The sequence below is a fragment of the Ascaphus truei genome, chromosome 4, assembly GCF_040206685.1.
Source record: "Ascaphus truei isolate aAscTru1 chromosome 4, aAscTru1.hap1, whole genome shotgun sequence".
Taxonomy (NCBI): Eukaryota; Metazoa; Chordata; class Amphibia; order Anura; family Ascaphidae; genus Ascaphus; species Ascaphus truei.
In genome coordinates, this window is record NC_134486.1 from 278,299,394 (window position 1) to 278,313,099 (window position 13,706).

A 13,706-nucleotide genomic window follows, 5' to 3' on the forward strand; every position below is an offset into this window, starting at 1 on the left:
ATTAGAAATAAATCTCTACCAATCCCCATTAATATTATTTATTCATTTATCTATGTTGTATATTTCCAAATAATTATTTAATCTATTTAGGTATATACTAAAATACGAATTGTAACCTTTTTATTATCTCTTTGTCTATGCATTGTATACCTCAGCGCATCCCGTCTTTTAAGTACCCTAATAAAAACTGCCAATAAACAGTAAAAAAAAAAAGGTGTAATACTTCTTGAATACCATGCGAAGACTTGGTATGTAGAACACGCACTAAACACAATGATGTTGTAATGCTAAGGGGTGGTGTTAGTGGCTGTTGCTGGTGGCACACATATGCAAATGATAGATATACAAAAACTGCAACAAGCGCCACTTTTGGGCACGCATCAAAATTGTGTGAACTTTTGGTTGGCGTAAAAGACAAATGCAAGTAGACATAAACCATTCTTAATGCTTTAATGTGTATGAACACGACGCACACAATACAAAGAATCGGAAAACACGTGCCACATGAAAGGACAAATAACAAAACGCCAACATATGCCACTAATGATTTCAGGTGAGAATTGCTTTTTTTTTTTTAAACGCAATGCTGTCATCTGCATAATTTCACTCATATGTAGTAACTCAATCCCATACACTGGGTAAATGTGTGTGTTTGTATATGAACATCTTTTTACGTAGACTATAAAGTGATAGGTAGTCCACTACTATTGTCAATAAGGTTTATAATGAGGTTACTGGGTGCTTCAGAATCAACATGCAGCTGTCAATTGGCATGAATACAATGAAGAATATTCAGGCACTCCAACAATAGTTGATATGGATGTTTGCACTGATACGCAACTAAATAAACCGCACATATCCTTATCAACTATTTTTGGAGTGCCAGGATATTTTTCAATACACACACACACACACACACACACACACACACACACACACACACACGATTCACTTATTCAAATAATAAAAAAATAAAGAGAAAAAAATTAAATTAAAAACAACATTCTCTACAAACTCTCAGTACAAATACTACCACTGCACTTTGACCAAATTTGCCCCATAAACAGCACGGACCTCACCAAACACCACTCGTATAATCTTATACGTACAGGTGATTGAACTGCAGAATGTCAGAAAAAGGGCATTACAAACTGAGTAATGTTGTGACAGAGACCGATAGAATAGCCAGCGAAAGATTCTGCCGAGCAGCTGAAACCATGCGGAGACAGATGATCAATCTGCACAAGTTTCCTCTCAATAAACATTTTGCTAAAGCTACGAGCAGAAAAAGAAGTAGGTTAGAAATTTTTTTTTATCAGATATACCATAAAAGTGCATGGTGGCGATGTACTGCTGCGGCCAACTTCAATCTCACAAATGCCCGTAATGTTCCGGGGCTTTTTTTGGTTGGCGCCGAACTTGGCCGCGCTCAGCCGCATCTTCCCCTCCCCTCGCGACTCCCTGGCTGCTTGGCTGCTTGGCTGCTTGGCTGCTCCGCCTCTGCTCGCCAGCTTCGCGCGTCTTCCCCTCCCCTCGCGACCCCCTGGCTGCCTCTGCTCCCCCTCTTCCCGCATGTCCCCTCCATTTCCCTGTCCCATGTCCCCTTACCCGGGGATGCCGGCAGACGTGTGACCGGCGCCACAGTGACGCGCGGCACGCATCACCAGCCGCGTGTCACCAGCCGCGTCTGCCCGGAGTCTGCCCGCACATTGCGGTGGCGGCCGCTGAAGACTCACCTCGGCCGCCACTGTACTTACTGCCCACGGATGAGTTTATCTTTATACACATACAGTATATTGTATACATCCACGCACATATTATAAGAAGCTCTGTTTTTTAAATTGAATTTATGCAACATAAATTAGATCACAGTGATGATTGAACTTAATAGACCAACATTTTTCATTTAGTTCAGTGTACCAAGACAAAAAAATGTACATTCTCTAGTCTACAGTATTAGTAGATTTGTAACTCCAGTCATATTTAGCTAATTTAAAACATCTTTATGAAGATACGCTGTAAACATGTCTGTAAGGTCATTTTAGGCACTCTAATAGCTTGTTATTTTAAGGAGAATACATTATAAGACTCAACACATTAACATGCAAATATATTCAGCCTGAATTGATTTGACACTCAGGATATTATTCCTATCTTATAGTGCGCCGACACTTTTCTAATTACAGTACACAACTTCTAAATCTGGTACTGGTTATACCTATCATTTTGTTTTTTACTCACTGACCTACTTTTTCACATAACATTTCTGCTATGTTGGTAGGCCACGAACAGATAGTTTTGTCCTTGGAACATGATAAACTTCAGTGCTATTTTAAAGGAGCAGCCCAAGCACGTTTATATTAAAAAATGAAATTAAAAAAAAAAAAGTACTTTTTAGGTTTTTTTTACTGTGGATTGAAGCAGGGTGTCTCCGGGAACCTGTGCATTCGGAGATACCTCCATAGAAGGTGCTGATAGCTGCTCAGGCTGAGCTAGCTGGGCTTCAAGCTGGCCAATAGGAAGCCAAACCAAATGACATCATAGCTTCCTATTGGCCCGCAGGAGCTTTGACCAGAAGCCCTTACCTGATTCCTGGTAGCCGAGCAGCTACCAACACCTATTACAGAGCCAAGTATCATTGGAAGCAGGGAGTCCCTGAACCTGAAATTAATGGCTTTCTGCTCCAGAGACGCTCTGCTTCCATCCTGGAGGGAAAGAGTGTTTGGATTGTCGTTTTAACTGGATCCGCTCCTACTTCGAAAGAAGCAATCCCAACAACTCCATTTTGTTTTTCTATTCTTTTATTTATCAGAATGAGAACTAGGGATCTCGTGGAGCTTTACGGTGATGTTTTAGCTCCAGTTTCCGAGATATTTAGCATTTTATGTGCCGATGTTTCTGGTTCTTTATTCCAGAAATCAATATGGCTTCCATCCAAGCTTCACTTCTACAGGCCTACCGGACAATGTCATGCTTCTTTGATGGATAAGGGAAAGGAGATGGGTGCTCCAAAGTCAGTGGGAATTTCAAAACATCCAATATAAATCTTCTTTTATAATAATCAGGACTGGTAAACGGACTCAGACATGGAGTGGGTTAACTGTGACATGTGATTGAAATAAACACATAAGTCTCCTGAAGGGGACCAACCTTCGCACCTACAAAGTACTCAAGTGGCCCCTCATTGGAGACAAACAGTGCTAAATATACTCAACTATGATAATCACATATTATAAATAAAGAACTCTTACCCACTTCATCTGTAGAGCCGAATCCGTTATGGTCCTTTCCAGAGGCGTGCAAATCCAAATGTAACAGTCCAGTGAGAAGAAAAGCTAAAAAATGCACTGCCAGGGAGCTAGGTGGTGTTAAAATAAAAGTCTATTTATTCAGTGTATCTTCACAAACAACATACCCCCCAAGGGGTGAAAACGGTACCTCCTATGCGTTTCGGACCATGGGGGTCCTTTATCAAGGAGTATGGGGGATAACAGTAAGGGGACTCCTTTATATACACCACTTAATGAGCAATCTCCTTTAAATTTGGCGGCAAAACCGGGTGCGCGCCGCTGTGACGTCACGAGTGCGCGCCACTTGTGCTGTCTCGGAGTGAACCGATCCCCCAGCAGCAGGCCACGCCCCCCCCCCCCCCGACGTCAGTCCGGCACGTCCACCATGGTGACGACCGCAGGGAGGAAAGAGGGAGGTCTCCACTCCCAGGGGAGGAGTCGTGAGGGCAGGCAGGGTGGCGTCACAGGCACACAGAGCTCCCGTGAATCGCTGATCCCTCCTCTGTCCACATAACGAAACCACCCCTACCGAGGGGCATCCCCCTCTATAATCTCCCTCACTCTCTCAGATTATCAACAAAACCAGGAAAAGATAGGTGTACATATCAAAGCACAAGATATACATTTTTATTTTTTTTGACTGACTGTTGCATAATTCAGCTGACTGTTGCATTAAAAATGTATATCTTGTGCTTTGATATGTACACCTATCTTTTCCTGGTTTTGTTGATAATCTGAGAGAGTGAGGGAGATTATAGAGGGGGATGCCCCTCGGTGGGGGTGGTTTCGTTATGTGGACAGAGGAGGGATCAGCGATTCACGGGAGCTCTGTGTGCCTGTGACGCGACCCTGCCTGCCCTCACGACTCCACCCCTGGGAGTGGAGACCTCCCTCATTCCTCCCTGCGGTCGTCACCATGGTGGTCGTGCCGGACTGACGTCGGGGGGGTGGGGGGGGGGGAGGGGGGCATGCGGCGCGCACCCGGTTTTGGCGCCAAATTTAAAGGAGATTGCTTATTAAGTGGTGAATATAAAGGAGTCCCCTTACTGTTATCCCCCATACTCCTTGATAAAGGACCCCCATGGTCCGAAACGCGTAGGAGGTACCGTTTTCACCCCTTGGGGGGTATGTTGTTTGTGAAGATACACTGAATAAATAGACTTTTATTTTAACACCACCTAGCTCCCTGGCAGTGCATTTTTTTGCTTTTCTTTTCTTTGATGGATACATACGGTTACGTTTCGAATCAAGGTGTAATGTGCATGTTGCGCCGTATTTTTAAAACGTTCCAGGGAAAGATGCCAATTTACTTTAGCAAATTATTTATCACAGCACTTCTCATCAAATATCATCTCCCCATCACTGTGCCCAGGTTTCAAGAAGTACGGGATTCTGTCAGTCTATTGCCCTTACAGAAAAATAATGCGCTCTGCAATGTTTCTCTTTAAACATGTTTGTGATTATTCATACATTTTTGTCTTATTTCAAACACAGAGCATACATGAAAACAAGATTATACATCTCAATGTAACCTTCAGGGCAAAATATTTTTCAAATAAATATATCAATATTTTGTCAACGAAGTTGAAAATGTTTCATGTAAACTACGTACAAAAGCATTAAATATAAATCTCACGATACAATTACACACTTCACTGAATTTCAACAGGAACAGCGAGTTGAATAATGAAGGTGATGCTAATATACAGTGGTTGAAATTGTTGAGAACATGCTTCGGAGGTAAGTCTCATAACTACACACATAGATCTATGTTACAGATTAAGGAAAACTATCATTTATGTAGTTAAGTTGCATAAAATGGAATCGTCAGCTAATTGTATAATGCATATGCAGAGTATAGCACATGCTACATATTTGCTGAAGAATGTAAGTAAAACCCATTAGGTTTAGTTACACTTAAATGCCTCAGAAGATAAGTTATTTTTTCATTTAATCTGTTAGTGTGGAAACAGCTAAATTAAAATGTTAGTATTTTAAACTTCCTTTTTGCTATTGGCCACCCACCTCCCTTTGCTGCCCTTTGCCCTGGCTAAAATAGTTCCCTGTGATGTCACAGGGACACCCCCTGATGTTGGAGCCCCATCTACAAGTGCTTCCACATTACCCTTTTATGGGGGCTTGCGGTATAATGTGTGTTAGTGCCGATCAGGCACTAATTAATGGAAACTGCTATTGACTTAATAGGAGTTTCCGTGCGTTGGTGCCTAATTGGCACCAAAACACTTTAGAGCGTAACCCCCTAAGTTTTGACAGAGTGGAGAATGCCAAACTAGGAAAATAATGACTGTAGTTATTCAGAATATTGGCAAATAAACAAAGGCTACATTTCCTAGGGATACAACATTGGGAGAGAACGGCTCTTTTAGTTGGAGAAAATAAAGCTTAAGACGGTATGACTGAAATACAGTTGATACTTCAGCAAAGAGACAGACCAAGAGTAAAATCAGTACCGGCTCACAGGAAGCCAATGGTTCTCTCAATAATATTGTGGGCAGATTAAAGTTGCAGTTAAGTCTTTTTTTTATTTTATTATTATTTATTTATTTTTTAGTAAATAGTTTCATGTGGGCAATCTCTAATTACCTAAAGAACTGTATAGCTGCCAGTCAATTCGTTCTCCATGTATTGATCGGCGAAATTTGGCAAAATCTTTAGAGAAGGGATATGCTTTTCCTCTGCTTCTGTCACTCAGTGGAAGCTCATGAATATTCATGAGCACTCCTGCACTGACATGTTCTAGAGGGAGGGCAGGGCTGACAAAGGGGTGTGCCAGGGCTTGTGACAGGACATGAAGGGGCAGTGCCTTAGTAAATGGTTGTTAAAATAGAATACAAGAAAATTGGTCTTTCAAAGTTGTTTTTTTAAAAACAGAAAATGCTAAAAGTATTTTTTCTTACTACAGAACTGATTTTTTTTTAAAAAACACACATGCAGGATATTGACTGAACTGCAGCTTTAATAACATTACAAAGTAAAGTGAATTGTAGGTTACAGTATATAATGAGGATGATCCTGAAATTACCTATCCTTACAGTTCTGTTCCTAGTTCTTAATCCAACTCAAGGCAAAACACCTGCCTAGGTGTCACATGACTCCTCCGTCACATTTTCCTCTCATATTCACAATGTAGCTAAAACCTGTTGTTTTTTCTCTGTAAGGCTGTGGCCAGGGTGATGCTGAGCGTGCACGTGAGCGCACGGCGCTTAACTGCTTGCAAAAACAAGTAAAGTTGTTTCTGCCACTCGCTCAATGAGGGCAAACCAGCTCTGTGACGTCACGGCCGCACCCCTCCACCCCAAGCACGCAACTGGCAGGCCATAAATCCCCCACACAAAATGAGCGCCATCATGCTCTCATTCACCCTGGCCGTAGTCTAACATTGCAAAGATACGTCCTTTCTTCCACTGTCGCTCTACTGCTAAAATTCCAACGCAGGCCCGCATTCTTTCCCGTCTTGACTATTGTAACCTACTGTCTGGCCTTCCTGCCCCCCATCCGATCTATCCTAAATGCTGCTGCTATAATCACTTTTCTCTCTGGCGAACCAGCTCTGTGACGTCACTCCCATAACATGCCTCCCCGTCGCATCTACCCTGGCCACAAATCGCTGCGGCTAAAATGTGGGTGACATCACGCGCACACGGACGCACGGTCACCATGGACCTAGCCTTTCTGTTGTGAAGAGCTATGTACATAGATGGCGCTATATAAATAAAGATATACACTATCTTAAGAAATTAAGGGCGTTGACATTTGAATTTTGGCGATTGAAAAGGATGTTGACCAAGATCATAATTGGCCGATCCAACTGTAGGTCATAAACAGTCTGAACCTCCCAGACTATATTTTCAGTCATTGTAGTTGTAAGGGGCTGCCTTAAATATAGTGTAACTTTATTGTACAGAAAGGGGTTACAGAATGTAGTTTACAGAAAAAAGCAATGTCACATGTCTAGGACCTAAATCCATATATTATGCTGCATCATCTGTTTGGTGATTAGTTAAGGAATAGAGACACTGCAATATTGTTGTTTCTTAGACAAAATAGCTCTTCCAGAAAACACAATTACTGTAAGTCGCTGTGCGCAACCTTAGAGCTTGGCCGTAAACAGGAGACACAAAAACATATACAGTATGGGAACAAAGATGCCTAGAAAGCGGCCTGTGTCAATAGTTTGTACCAGTAGCTACACGTAACAAAAAGCAGAAGCAAACCTGGAACCCTGATGGCAGCACTGCATAAAACCAAAGGACCACCGCGTGTCTCAACTTCAAAGCAAGTGAAACTTTTCTATCTAAATCACAGAAATATTAGTAGCCAGCACAAGAAAACAAGCACAAAAGGCAGATGGGGGGGAGGGGGGTGGTTTATCAACGGTTAACCAGGAACCTCACAACAAAAAGTCTGGTGTAGAGTGAACCAGGTCTGGTGGGTGTAAAAATAGCAGACCTATCTGGTAATTGTTGGGCGAGTGTGGGTCACATATACTACCTAACCCATTTCTGGCATATACCCACGGTTCAGAAAAACAGTTGTTATACATACAGAAAAGCCAGGCGCCAGAAAAAAGAACAATAGCCACTGCAGTGCAGAATTAGGGAGGACAAAACCTCAGCCACAGGTGGGTTGGTCTCTTGAGGACATTGCACATTTCTTTCTGTTTCAATGCAGAAGGCTATTGAACAGCTGCAGGCTGTGCTGATTTTCCATCTCTTTAAGGTCATGCTCACATCGGAGGCTGTACTGCAGATGGAAAGTATGACAGCCAGCTCCGGTCCTGACCATAGAGCCCACGGGAGAGAGACTCTGGGAGAGTCTGAAGGGGCAGAGCAGAAGGAATGGTTACAAATAAAAAGGAATAGGGGGACTAGCAAGTTGACTTTGTCACTATGTCTGTATAAAGTATTCACATTTAAAACTATTTGCCACATATTTTTTGTTTGTGTCATATGATTTGCTCTACAACAACGAATTTTTCTTTACTTGCCTTTTTATTGCATAACGCTAAGAGGGGGAAAAAAAATCCATCACTCCTTCTACAGATTTGAGAAAAAAATACTTGAGGTAATTGGAAAACAGTGGATCATAGGTGACAGCCCTGTGCCAGAGCATTCAGTGCACTTTACGAGGTAGCATCATTTATAGCCTCAGAAAAGATACACTTTCTGCCAACAGCAACTTGAAGACAAAAATGTTCAATATTGGGTATTACAACTAGTAAATTTACGAAAAGGTGAACCTGAAAATGAAAGGTTTAAAAGAAAGGCATTTTTCGCTTTAACCTGCTATATCTTTCTGCTGACATCAATCATCTGTTCTAAATGACAGATATCTCATCTTACACACTGCACACTGTCCACTTCTAGAAGTTTTAGTGGAATTTGAGCTATTGCCCATCCCAAGTACAAGAACTATTTAAAAAAAAAAAAGGATAACATAATACACTCGCACAAAGGGTTTTGAAAATAGATGGGCATCCCTCACAATTTTACTTCTTCAAACAGCTAGAATACCCAGTGACAATATTTACATAGGCAGAGCTTTAAAGTGTACAGTATAGAACATTAAGTCATATACTGTAGCTATATACAGCAGTACACATTTGCACATACATATACAAAAAGCTAAATCCCCGGCGCTAGTGAGTTAAAGTCCACAGTACCATGATCCAATAGACAGTCCTTGATGGAAAAGGCAGTCCTGGCAATGGGTGGGTTAACCAATACAGTTCTGAATAGCTTGGATGATCTTCAGAATGTGATCCAGATGGTCTCTGTAATGAAACAAAGACACACCAATTACGCAGTATATAGAGAACCACCGCCCTAACTAAGATGGGAAAACCCAAACTTACAAGAAAGATTCTTGTTTGTTCAAGGGAGAGAATCTGTGCTGCGCTGCGTGTCCACCTCGATATCCACGAACCCCACGTGGTTTGAATGGGGTGATTTCCCTTGTACTTGATGGCGCCTTCACGGATCCAGTATAAGCCGCCGCAACAAGCGTGCAGAGAAATAAAACAAAGCCTAGTGTAATAGGTAATTACACTTTATTACATTAAAAACAAACATACTAGCAACACTTACAATTTGTATTGGTAGAAGGTACAGCCAACGGATGCCGTCCGCAGCCTGCTTCCACTCCAGCGAGACGAGGGACCCACACAGTCGTGCACAACTCGCCGATTGATGACGTCAGCAGAGCCGGTCACTCTCGAGCGCCGGATGGGCTCAGCAGTGGATAGGCACACACGTGGGATACTCGGCTCCTCCTCCTCTGAGGAAGTGACATAACGTCACGAAACGCGTAGGGAGGAGGAGCCGAGTATCCCACGTGTGTGCCTATCCACTGCTGAGCCCATCCGGCGCTCGAGAGTGACCGGCTCTGCTGACGTCATCAATCGGCGAGTTGTGCACGACTGTGTGGGTCCCTCGTCTCGCTGGAGTGGAAGCAGGCTGCGGACGGCATCCGTTGGCTGTACCTTCTACCAATACAAATTGTAAGTGTTGCTAGTATGTTTGTTTTTAATGTAATAAAGTGTAATTACCTATTACACTAGGCTTTGTTTTATTTCTCTGCACGCTTGTTGCGGCGGCTTATGCTGGATCCGTGAGGGCGCCATCAAGTACAAGGGAAATCACCCCATTCAAACCACGTGGGGTTCGTGGATATCGAGGTGGACACGCAGCGCAGCACAGATTCTCTCCCTTGAACAAACAAGAATCTATCTTGTAAGTTTGGGTTTTCCCATCTTAGTTAGGGCGGTGGTTCTCTATATACTGCGTAATTGGTGTGTCTTTGTTTCATTACAGAGACCATCTGGATCACATTCTGAAGATCATCCAAGCTATTCAGAACTGTATTGGTTAACCCACCCATTGCCAGGACTGCCTTTTCCATCAAGGACTGTCTATTGGATCATGGTACTGTGGACTTTAACTCAATAGCGCTGGGGATTTAGCTTTTTGCATATGTATATGTTTTGTTAGATTTGGAACCGTCTATTGTTTGCTGTCCCCTTGGCAGCTGTTTTTCACCGTTTGTTACACTACGCACATTTTGTTTAGTGTTGAATATCACATCACATTCGCCAATTGGATCAAGCGCTGATAGAGAGCGTTATTAGTTAGTTTGTACACATTTGCACAAGTTGTATCTTTTTCTTCTAAAATATAGTACCTTTTACTGCAAGAAAACGCAGAGCATACAAAGCTCGCTCCCTGGACATTTGCAAGTTGCTCTGAGATGTATAGCAGTGCTATACGGACTGCATATGGCCAGCAAATACCATTATTTGTGGCCTGCACTGCTGAGGCACGTAGTATTCTGGTGACAGAACTCGCTTAGCAATCATTAAACGGCACAGAGATGCGCGTGTGTGCACGTCTATACATGCAACGCGCTATGCAGGCTGTTCTGGGTGATGGCGGGATAAATGTAATCATCTTGAGATAGCACGAGCTGCAGAGCACACACAAAGGTCACGGAGGGTGTGGTGCAGGAGTCAGCCTGTCTGTGTGAGTGAAAGAAACAAATGGAATCTGAACGTATTTTGGCTGTACAAATGCAGTTGCATGAAAATAATTGTTATCGTGGTTAATATGCAAGGACATAGAACACCTAATAAAATGTTTTCAATAAAGCCACAAGAAAAATGTGCCTGCTGACCACATAATTCCATTAGTTCACTGTAATTATCAGTCTTATACTGTATGTTGGCTTCTGGGTATCACTTAATGGGGGATTCCAACACCAAGTACTATATATAGAGCTGCAGCATACAGGTATGCATAGAAAATAGCACTGTTCAGTTCTGGGGGTCTCCTAGTTCCAATAATAAAAAGAGGTGCTCGATAAGCGGGATTCCTGGTTTAATGGCATCAGTTCCTTTTAAAATCCTCTAATTTCTCACAATCTAAATTGACACACACACACACACACACACACACACACACACACACACACACACACACACACACACACACACACACACACAATCATAACAAAGAGGATGATGCATTCCTGACTTGCCAATGTTATTTTTTGCTTGCCATTGCCTAAAAGTGAGCATACACATAGTCAAAAACTACAACCACTCAAAAGTATTTTTCATCTTTCAACTGCCACTTCTTAATTTTTTATTTTAGACACATGCCTACAGCAGGAGTGCAAATTTTTGGTGTGCACCCCCCTGCCTGGGAGCCCTCTCTTGGAACCCAACGTCAAATTACATTGCAGTGTCATTTGACGCGCGTTGTCATGGCGACACGTCTCCGAAGACCCAGCTGGCAGCAGGTAAGGGACATTACAGAGGCCTCACGCCTCCCCAGGCATGTAATTTAAATGCCTTGGGGAAGGGCGCTGGGCCTCTGTAACCGCTGCGCCCCCCCCCCCCCCCCAGTTTGCACACCGTTGGCCTACAGCAGGGGTGGGGAACGTCAGGCCCGAGGGCCGTATAAGCCCCCGAAATCATTTGGTCTGGCCCTGCTAAGGCAACTGCTATAACCGGGGTCACGCTAATTTTTTCAAAAATGGCCGCCGCGCGCCCGATCGGGAGGTGGTGGTGTGAGGCGTCGGCAGCCCTACACGATCCCCCGCAGCCACTGTACTAGCCCTAGCAGCCACCGTACTTCCCCCCGCACTTCCCAAGCAGTTCCCCCCGCACTTACCCAAGCTGCCACCCTACACGATCCCCCCCCACCCCCAGCAGCAGAAGCAACTACCAGAGGTAGGGGGGGGGGGGATCTGTGTGCCTGCATGCCTGCCTGTGTGCCTGTCTGTGTCTGTATGGCTCGCGGCTCGCGGACGATGTTATAAATATCCAAATGGCCCTTGGCAGAAAAAAGGTTCCCCACCCCTGGCCTACAGTATGCTCCAACTAAGATGTATTCTAAAGATCTCAGAATAACAAACCAACCCAATAACTAACATGTCCAAAAGATTAAATCTGGGAAATCAATATATTTTTAAAATACAAACCTATATTCTTTTGTAAATGTAGCAGAGCTCCCCTCCTTGAGGGGAAGCTGCTGCTTTGAGCCGCCAGAGCTCCACGACGGACCCCGCTAGGTGCTGGAGCCCCACGCGGTCGGGGAGCGCTCCGGTGCAGGTGGCGGCCATCTTGGAAGTTGCGCACGCGCAATGCAGGAGTCGCGCATGTGCAGACGGCTGAAAGTGTGGTGGCCATTACAGGAGGCTCTGCGCGGGACTTCAGGTCCCAGGTCCTCCAGGAGAAGGAACCACGTGGGCCAGCCTATAGGGCTGAATATAGCAGGAGAGGAAAGGGATAGAGGTTTGGCGCGAAGAGCGTGCATCCCAGTCGGAGCAGAGGAGGCAGTAGAGTAGGTATTGTCCAGGGAGCAAAGCTTCCCTGGACTAGGTCCTGAGCCCCTTCTACTGTAGTTTGTGTGTACTACAGGGAAGGCCCCCAGATAGGGACGCTTCCCCTTAGCGCACAGTAGCAGTATTACACCGGAGACTGGACGGACGCCACATAGTGACCTCTGTGGCCTGCAGTTTGGGACCAGACACAGGCCACCCCATAGACTTTACGGGATACACTCGAGCTGGAGCTCCCCCATGAGGCGGATCACCACCATAAGGCGAGAGAGGATTTTGAGGACCCAGCGTCATGGGATCACGTTGCGGCCCTGCTAATCCCAGATCCCTATCATACCCTTGTCGTAGCCAGGAAGGTACCTACCATGCACCATCACATCCCAAGGGGGGGTAGCGCTACCTCACATTTGAGTGGGCGTGCTCTGCGGTTATCGGGTTACAGGTGCCCAGGCCACCCTCAGTACTTTGGAGGACTAACTCTTGGTGTTGGGTATTGTGTAAGTATTGCATTTGGGCATTGTTATCGTTATATGTGAGTGTGTTAGTAAACCAACTGTTATATACCCGTGTGTGTATTATTTCCTGCTGTAATTGGTTCCTGTGAGGGGTTATCCCGCTACGCTGGGATCCCTCATCAGATGGAGGCGCTGCACCGAGAAGGGTGAGAGCTCACTCCAGGCTCCCAGTGGTGGAGGATTAGGCCTCCTTTGAGCCAAACAGGTAATCGGCACGCGTAGATCCCTTAGTCATAGGGAAAGAGGGCTACATAAATATGGTGGGGCAAAATGTACGAGGGATTTGATTTCCTCCAATTACCCACTTGTGTGTTGACAAGGACCTTCCCCTGCAAATGGGCCACACCTCTAACCCACCTCCCCCACTCTTGTCCTTATTGCCCATTGGCAAGGACAGAGTAGAGAATCCCAATTGAACAGAAAAAAAAAAAAAGCTTTCTTAATTTACAGAATAGCCAAAACAGCAAGATTTTTGCTATGTGCATAATTACGTTTGTTTACAAGGACAATTACACTGCTTTGCTGTTTACCTTTTTAATGT

The 13,706-nt window shown here is 44.3% G+C and overlaps 1 protein-coding gene across 3 annotated transcripts in view; it reads right to left on the reverse strand.

Moving 5' to 3' along the window:
- ASCC3 (activating signal cointegrator 1 complex subunit 3) overlaps window positions 1-13,706 on the reverse strand; it is an 806,286-nt gene that overhangs the window by 478,874 nt on the left and 313,706 nt on the right. The gene's annotated exons all lie outside the window — the stretch shown is intronic.